This window comes from Vipera ursinii, assembly GCF_947247035.1.
Source record: "Vipera ursinii genome assembly, chromosome: 3".
In the NCBI taxonomy this organism is placed as follows: domain Eukaryota; kingdom Metazoa; phylum Chordata; class Lepidosauria; order Squamata; family Viperidae; genus Vipera; species Vipera ursinii.
In genome coordinates, this window is record NC_139516.1 from 144,239,178 (window position 1) to 144,248,012 (window position 8,835).

Consider the following 8,835-nt stretch of genomic DNA (forward strand, 5'->3'; position numbering starts at 1 on the left):
TTTTTTCTCAGTATTCATAGCCTCACCAAAATGCCAATGTATTACCTCATGATCCATATTTTCTTGCAAATTAATATTAACCATAGCACCATTTTTAATAACATGTTCTCAGTTAAAGTTAGCTGTACATGCCATAAAGGTCAGCAGAAGGGTTCCCTTCCACCAAATCTGAGAAAGAATTTAGGAGAGAGGGAGCAGACTTAAGGATGTGAATTGCAGGATAAATTAGGAGTAGCAATAGAGTAACCTTTCACCCCTGGAAACATGAATTCCCAGCCTGATTGAGAATGCAAGCAAAAAATACATTTCGGAATTCTCTCCTAACTCCAACTAATGGGTGCAAGAGAAAAAGAAGTGTTGCATACTGAGATTCTCCCGGCCGCAGAAGAACAAATCAGAGCTCCAGGCATTCCTGGGGCTCTTAAATTTCTATCATGCCTTCCTACCAGGGAAGGCAACGATAGCTGAACCCCTCCATAGACTACTAGACAAAGGGGCAGCGTGGCAGTGGACACCCCTATCCATTGCATGTGACGCATCCCCCTACGGGATCGGAGCAGTCCTAAGCCACCTCTTAAGCGACGGGACACAGGCACCCATTGCATATTATTCTGGGACTCTCTCTAAGGCTGAGCGGAACTACGCCCAGATCGACAAGGAGGCACTGGCCATAGTAGCGGGAATAAAAAAATTCCATGATTATCTCTACGGCAGGCCCTTTACCATATTCACTGATCATAAGCCCCTACTTGGTTTATTCACTTGGGACCGTCAAACACCACAAATTTTATCCCCCCGAATGCTGCGGTGGACAACTTTCCTCTCGGCATACTCCTACCAATTAATCCACAAACCGGGCAAAGAAATGTGCCACACAGATGGCCTCAGCAGGCTTCCCCTGCCCCACGTAGACCCTGACCCTGCCCCAGCAGGTCACATCTTGGCCATCCAAGAACTATCAGAGTGCCCTTTGACAGCGAAAGACATCGCTGCCGCCACCACCAAAGACCCGACCCTCAGCAGAATACTAGCTTGGGTATCCTCAGGTTGGCAGTCCGTCAGCCCTGGCCCCAACTTCCAGCCATATTTTGTAAAGCGACACAAGCTGTCCTCGCACTTAGGCTGCATTCTCTGGGGCTGCAGAGTAATAGTGCCACCGGGTCACAGACCCAAAGTCCTTCAAACCTTGCACGACGGTCACCCAGGCATCATAAAAATGAAAGCCCTGGCACGCAGCTACGTTTGGTGGCCGTCAATCGATAGGGATATCGAAGCACACGTAGCCGGCTGTTACCTATGCCAGCACTCCAGACCAGTGCTTCCCCAAGCCCCAATTCACAGATGGGAAACAACCTGAAACCCCTGGTCCTGTATCCATATTGATTTCGCTGGCCCCTTCCAGGGACAAGTTTTCCTCATCATAGTGGATAGTTTCTCAAAGTGGTTGGAGGTTCTCCCGGTTTCTAGCACAACTACGGCCACCACCATTCAGGCTCTAAGGGGGGTTTTCGCAACACATGGCCTTCCCGACGTAATAATTTCTGACAACGGGCCTCAATTTACTTCCCGTGAATTTCAGATCTTCACGACGAACAATTATATTAGGCACGCTACGTCGGCCCCCTTCCACCCTTTGTCCAATGGTCTTGCAGAGGTCATGGTGAGGACCACCAAAGACGCCCTCCGAAGAATCGTCACGGGGGACTGGCACTGCCGTCTAGCCCGATTTCTCCTAGCTCACCATTCAACACCCTGCTCCACCACTGGAAAATCCCCTGCCGAACTCCGCTGGGGCCGCAGACTGGTGACAAGGCTCGATAGATTACACCCTGACAGACCGGTGGCCGAAGAAGCCAACACACCCCCATCCAGGACATTCACACATGGACAAAATGTCTGGGCCCAGGACTATGGGAGAAGGGATAAATGGACCCAGGGTGTTATCCTGGAGAAAACGGGGCCCCTTTCCTACACCATAAACGTCAGCAGAGGACTCACCCTCCGCAGGCACACAGATCAGCTCCGTCCTAGGTCACCTCCCAACCTTCCCCCGAATCCAGTACCCGAAGATACTGTCCCACCTGGGAGCTACTATCCTGATGAACCGCAAACACCCCCGGACTCACAAAACCCACCCCCGCCTTTCCCTGGGGACAATTACGTGGTTGAAGAAGGCCCCCTCCTCCGCCGCTCTAAAAGGACCCGACGGCCTCCCGCCTACCTCGTGGACTTCGATTGGGCCGGAAGCACACCGACAAACAACAGTTGCGGTTAACTTGTGTATTTGTTAGGTTCAATTCAAGGGGGGGGGGGAAAGGGGTGTTACATACTGACATTCTCCCAGCCACAGAAGAACAAGGAAACTCCTCGCAGCCGCGTTTGACAGTTGACAGCTGTCAAAAGGCCGCCAGAACCAAACACGCATGCGCGCCAGCAGCCGCTGACACTGACAGCTGTCAGAAGCCACGCAGGCGCATTAACCAACAGACTGACAGCCGCGAGCTGTCAGAATGGCGGCCGGGGATGCACACGCTACTCAGCTGGTGTGGCAGCCAGCTGACGGATTCCCCTCGGCCGAGCTGCGCATGCGCGATCACCAGGGAGCTGTCAAAGCTGCCAGCTGGCCATTGGACGCGGGTCTCGCGGCGGGAGAATACGAGTTCCTGATTTGTTGTTGATGTTTACAGTTTGCTATATAAAGGCATGTTTTGCCACTGTCAGCTCGTCCGGAGCTGAAGCGAATAAATCGTTGAACCCAAGCCGTCTCCTCTCTCTCTCTGATTACCGTCTGGACTATTGCAAGAAGAACACCTGTACCTGTTTTAAAAAAAAACTAGGTAGATATGAGTTTATGTGTATGCACATTATTATATATTATTATACAGTTGTCTGTGTGTGCGTACACACACACGTAAGTCTTTTTCGGGGTTCTAAGAATCAGTGGCAGTTTAAGGAATGTCCAAAAACAGTGAGTAGGGTAGGTCCAGCCTCATCTTGCAGGTCAGCAGTGATTTGTTTTCTGCTAATCAGAGCTTCTGATCGAGGTTCCTTGACAGCAGAAATAGAAGAGCAAGTCTACAGGGTGGGTTCTCAGTTTTCTGCATGTTCAGCTGTTCTGTCGGCATGGTGGAGTTAAGCACGTAATGATCCTTGAAGCACCCGATTACATACCAAATGCAAAGTAGGAAAAGGAGTGGCAATTGTAAACAAAAAAAGGATTATGATGCCTTGGGAGCACTGGGTATGTTGAATTTCATCCTGCTCCAAGTTTTATAAAGTTTGGAAACCATATGGGCTTGGAGTAATCATGTAAAATAAATGTATGTAGGCAATACCATATTGTAACTTTTATATAGACAAAATTCAAAGCACTTTACTAAAAACTATTAGAATGAGTTTATTCTGCAGGCAAGCAAGCTTTGTTTTCCTCTTCTAATCCTTGCAATCTGCTATCATCTTGACCCAACGGCTGCAAATTATTGAACCAAAAAAAAAAATAATGGAAAGGGGATAAGCCATGGTGCATTTTGTTTAATAATGGTTTAAAACAAGGCAGGATTTGTATTTTCTTCTTCTTCTTAGCATGTAAATAAATAAAAAGACATGCAAAGAAGTGATGTAGAAATAAAATGAGAATATTCAAAAAAGTAGGTATAGATATTCCATACGTTTATATTATTGATCACTTGCACAGTAAAAGGAATCTTCTGTTGGAATGATTTATAGCATAATTTAACAATACTTCCTAATTTCAATAAAACAGAGAGAAAAATAAGGAACTGCAGTTTTAAAATAAATTGTTTTTATAAAGGTTTCTCATGCATATAAGGTCTTTGTGAGAAAGAAAGTGTGTGTAAATATACTGTATATAAATAATTTTACATAACTAACCTCTTGGCAGTAATAAGAATGTGGAGAAATCATTTTCATTGTTCAGCTGCCAATTTCATTAGAATAGATATACACAAAAAACTGTGCCTCTGAAAATATTAATCTTTGGTTCAAAATCAAATTCATATATGTAATTACTTTTCCCCCAGATCATAACTTCATGGCATTGTAAAATAATATTCTAACAATTTATTATTCAATTGCTATTCTCACTTTAAAAAGTTATATAGCCACAAAACAACCAATTTTTCATACATTTGGAATTAATTTTTGCATTGTTGTTTCCACCCTTTCTACCAACAAATGTCCACAGTGGATCTATACATGATGTTTGAGATAATTTTTTATTCCATAATTATGTCTTCATCAAATACAATACAATCCAAATACATTTTAGTAAAAATGATTCAGATCTAATCAGCTGTCAGGAACTGGGAGAAGATGCTTTTTTATATAATCTAAAACTATACAGCCCAAATGAATAACTCCTAGTATGTTATCACAGACAGCAGCTGACAACAGAGACTATTTTCTAGAATATGTCTGATTGGCCAACCAAGCTGCATCCATGGGCCTCCAGGGAGAACTTAAGAGGAAGTCAGGAAACAGGAAGTGTCTGTTAAACTCAATGGCTACCTTAGATACAGCCATACGGCATACTTATTGTTTTAGACTGCATATGTGTGTTTCTCTCGCCACCTTTGTCTTATCCTTCCTGTTCTTGCAATGTAGCAGGTCCTCACCTGGAAGGACCAGGGGTAGGATTTTGTATATGCACCTAGCTTGTTTTGTAAAAAAATGTGGAGAAAGTGATTTGGGATCATCAGACACACATATAAACACTCGCACACTTTTTCTACTTCAAGTGTGCCCACCAACTCAAGAATATTGTTTTAGCACTGTTTTAAAGCATGACCTAAGTACACTTGGTTAACAATAAACAAATCTGAATCTGGACTGTTAGATACTGGGTTCATTGCTTCAATGACAAGACGAGGCCAGTGAGTTCAGCAAAGATCATTGTTTATTGCTTGCAGGAACTGAACTGAGAAACCGGGCTGCGAATGCAGCAATTTATATCCTGGCCTCTAGGCAGCTGCCAATAGGTTTAAAGCAACCTATTGCCGCCCTAGAAGCAGCCAATGGCGGCACTGGAGACGGGTTGTCTGAGGAGCTGGGAGCCGTTAGCCAGCTTCCCTGCTTAAGCAACCTTCCAGCAATTAACCCACGTGATGTTCCCTTAACAAGACAAAGCCCAATACATTACATGGACAATATTTGGATTGGACGCTGCCTAGTAAAGATGCAATTGAAGAAACGAAGGTGAAAGATGCAACAAAGAAATAGATTTCTCTACTTACGCAGCATTGGACATGCAATACAATGAAGGGGTTCGCTGACCACCATTCATGTCAGGACCATCCATAGGAGGAAAACGGGGCAAGCAATCTCACAAGTATTATGTCATTCCACAAATGACACAGCTACTGTAATATAGTGTGAATCAGTTGTAAAACACAACTGAGGCAAATTACATAATTATCATTTGTACAAAGATGTATATGATATCACCCACTGATACCTGTAATCTCTGCTTCGCTGCTTTCAGGCACTCTGTTTTTTTGAATCACAAACTGGATCTAAGCTAGGAACAGAGAGGTTTGGAGCCACACAATCCTCAGGTAGTATGATTCGTTACGGTTCTGTATCTTGCCACATCTAGATCATTAGGTGAAGTCATTAAAACATGGATCAGTTAGCCATAGGTTTGAATGTTGCGTAAACAACAATCTCCAGAAATCAGGCTTCCTGTTTTCACAACTAACAGGGTCTACCGAATAATTAACAGACACATTTATGCATTTGCTTGCTTGTTTATAGTATATATATAAACTGCCCCACTCCTGAAGGATTCTGGGAAGACATACACAAAGAATTACAGAATGAACAAACAGTAACATTGTAGAAACTCTTAATTCAGATCATCTGGGACCAAAAGATTGTTAAGCTAAGGTTTTACCTGTTTCTAAAGTCTTAACTATATGTAGCCCCAACTACAGGGCTTGGGGCTACATGCACTTCTGAAGGAAGGTATTCCAAAAAAGTAGAAGCTACCAAGCATGTTGGGTAAATCCAACCAGTGGATAATAGGAACCCCAAAGTTAGATTGAGCCAACCATGGTTCAATATAGGAAAGTACTGAGATCTCAGTGACAACATACCTTGCTTGTTTATTGATCAGTGCAATGTATGAACCTAGTCATTGCAATTTGCAAACCATGGTTCATGGCTTAATATGAGCCAGGATGTACAAAGGGTGTTGTATGTCTGGTTTCCTAAACTTGTAACGACCTAACAGGACTTTATATATATTGTCTAAAATTGTTCATTGGCATAGGGATCTATTTTTATCTGCCTGGAGGCTGTAGGTATCAGATTGTAGACTGGACATTTTTCTTGGGTATCCATCATTTTTCTATCCATTTCAACTGGAAACTTTACTTTTAGTTTGCCCTGAAATACTATTTGAAATTCACCAATGATCCCACCAAGTATGAACCAAAACCAGGGAACCCCCCCGTGACAGATGGTGCATTTTCACTTGGCCCAGGACCAAAATCATAGAGGAAAACGCAGAAGAACTGACAGTGTCTCTTTGGGCCTTTTGTGTGTTGCTGGCAAGCTGTCTTTTGGTTGGATTATTGAGATTAAAATATAATCTCAATAATAATAATAAATAATAATAATAATAATCAATAAAATATAATTGGTGGAGCAGTGGGCTAATGCCTCAAGTAACACCAGCTGCCTGCAATTAGTGCAGGTTCGAGTCCCACCAGGCTCAAGGTTGACTCAGCCTTCCATCCTTCCGAGGTAGGTAAAATGAGGACCCAGATTGTTGGGGGCAATGAAGCTGACTTTGTAATAATGCCGCTTGGGGTGTGTGTGAAAGCCCTAATAAGCAGGCATATACATAGAATGAAGGCTACTGCTAAGCTTATAAGCCGCCCTGAGTCTTCGGAGAAGGGCGGGATATAAATGGAATTAAAATAAATAAATAAAAATAAAAAAAATAATGGGGACTTGAAGGCAGTTGAGATGCAAAATAAGGCAGAATATTGAAATATAAATAGAATAATCTCAATAAAGATCCTTTGCCGTTTTAGCCATATCAGTTGCCAAACTTTCAAGTGGCATATTGTATATCAGAGTTCCCCAACCTTTCAGGCTTTGTGGACTGGCAAGGAGAGGGGAAAGGAGAAGGGTTAGTTCTGCACAAGTGGCCTGCAAGCACACATGCAGGGTTTCATTGGCACAAGCAGTGGACATCCGTGCCCCCCGCTCATGCAAATGGAGCGTAACACATATGCTCACCCACTGCTCGTGCAAGTGGGGATGCGTGCACACGATTGCCCACCGCTTCCATGGCCTCATTCCCAATGGCTCACAGCCCAGTAATGGGCCACGGCCCGGGGGTTGGGGACCCCTATTGTATATCATAATTAGGCCTGAACATTATTCCCTTGATTGATGTGTTTTTAAAGATCTGCAATCAAAGAGCATTGAAGCACCACTGACTTGGGTATAGTTCTCCCAATATTTGCAATATGTTTTAGAAGTACACATGCACATAACACTTCCCCTTGATTTGCATGCTGCCATAAACTTCCATACATCATTATGTGCAAGCAGTCTCTTTCAATAAGATACCTTCAGTTGCAATGGAATGCAACTGCCATCATATGGTTCATGGCTGACGCTTCAATTAGTAACAGAACATAGACAAAGTATTCCAGGTGTGGTCTTACTAGGATTTTATAAAGCAGTACTAATTTAGTGATGACTTACAAAGCCCCACATGGCATGGGTCCGGATTACCTACGGCAACACCTGCGGCCGGCGTCAACTTCCCTCCGTCCAGTGCGCTCCCCAGAGAGGGCCTCCTCAGGGTGCCTCCGATTGTCGATTGGTGGCCCCCAGGGGGAGAGCGTTCTATGCGGGCGCGCCAGACCTATGGAACCGCTTGCCGGTTGAGCTCCGGACGGCCCCTGACCTTCGCTCCTTCCGGCGTGATCTAAAAACGTATCTATTTGAGCAGTCTGACCTAGTCTGATGGGTTAGGGTTGGGGTTTTAAATATATCTTAATTATTGTTTTAACCTTGGGCATTTATTTAATCGCTTTTAACTTTTGTATCCTGTTTTTGTATTTGTTGCCCTGTACACCGCCCTGAGTCCTTCGGGAGAAGGGTGGTATAAAAATATAATTAAATAAATTAAATAAAATAAATAATACTTCATGTGATCTTGATTCTATGCCTCTGTTTATACAGCCCAGGATTGTACTGTATTAGCTTTTTTGGCAGCTGCTGCACACTGCTGGCTCATATTCAAGTGATCATCCAAGGTCCCTCTCACAGTTACTGTTTTTGAACCAGGTCTCGCCTAATCTGTACTTATACCTTTGATTTTTTTCCTGCCTAAATGTGGAACTTTGCTTTTCTCCACTTTAAAAGTCATTTTGTTGGATAGGGCCCATTGTTTAAGTTTGTCAAGATCTTTTTGGATCCTGAGCTTGTCTTCTGGGGTTTTGGCTAATCCTGCCAGTTTAGTGTCATCTGCAAATTTGATGAGTTCCAAATCTATTCCCTCACCTAAGTCGTCGTCATCGTCGTCGTTGTCATCATCATCAGTATTAGTATTATGTTTAATGGCCATTGAATTCCTTCTTCAGGTCTCTGTATTCCTCTATAATAATTGTCTTAAAGATAAATCTTATTTTGATTTTCACCTCTTGGAATATTCCTATACAGTAAAATCAGTGAGTGCTACACAGGCCTCCCTGGGTAGCTTATTTCTTCCTTGTTTCTTATTTGGACGGTAACATTTATGTGGTGTATAACACCCTCCAGCATCTCCTACCTTGGGATGCTGGGATTTCAACA

General features: G+C 43.4%; 1 long non-coding RNA gene across 1 annotated transcript in view; it reads left to right on the plus strand.

Annotated features, from left to right (window-relative positions):
- Nucleotides 1-8,835, plus strand: part of LOC310638695 — a 31,707-nt gene that overhangs the window by 17,832 nt on the left and 5,040 nt on the right. Inside the window, exon 3 of the long non-coding RNA XR_014492158.1 lies at nucleotides 5,501-5,573. This is a non-coding gene — a long non-coding RNA (uncharacterized lncRNA). The remainder of the gene's footprint in view (nucleotides 1-5,500; nucleotides 5,574-8,835) is intronic.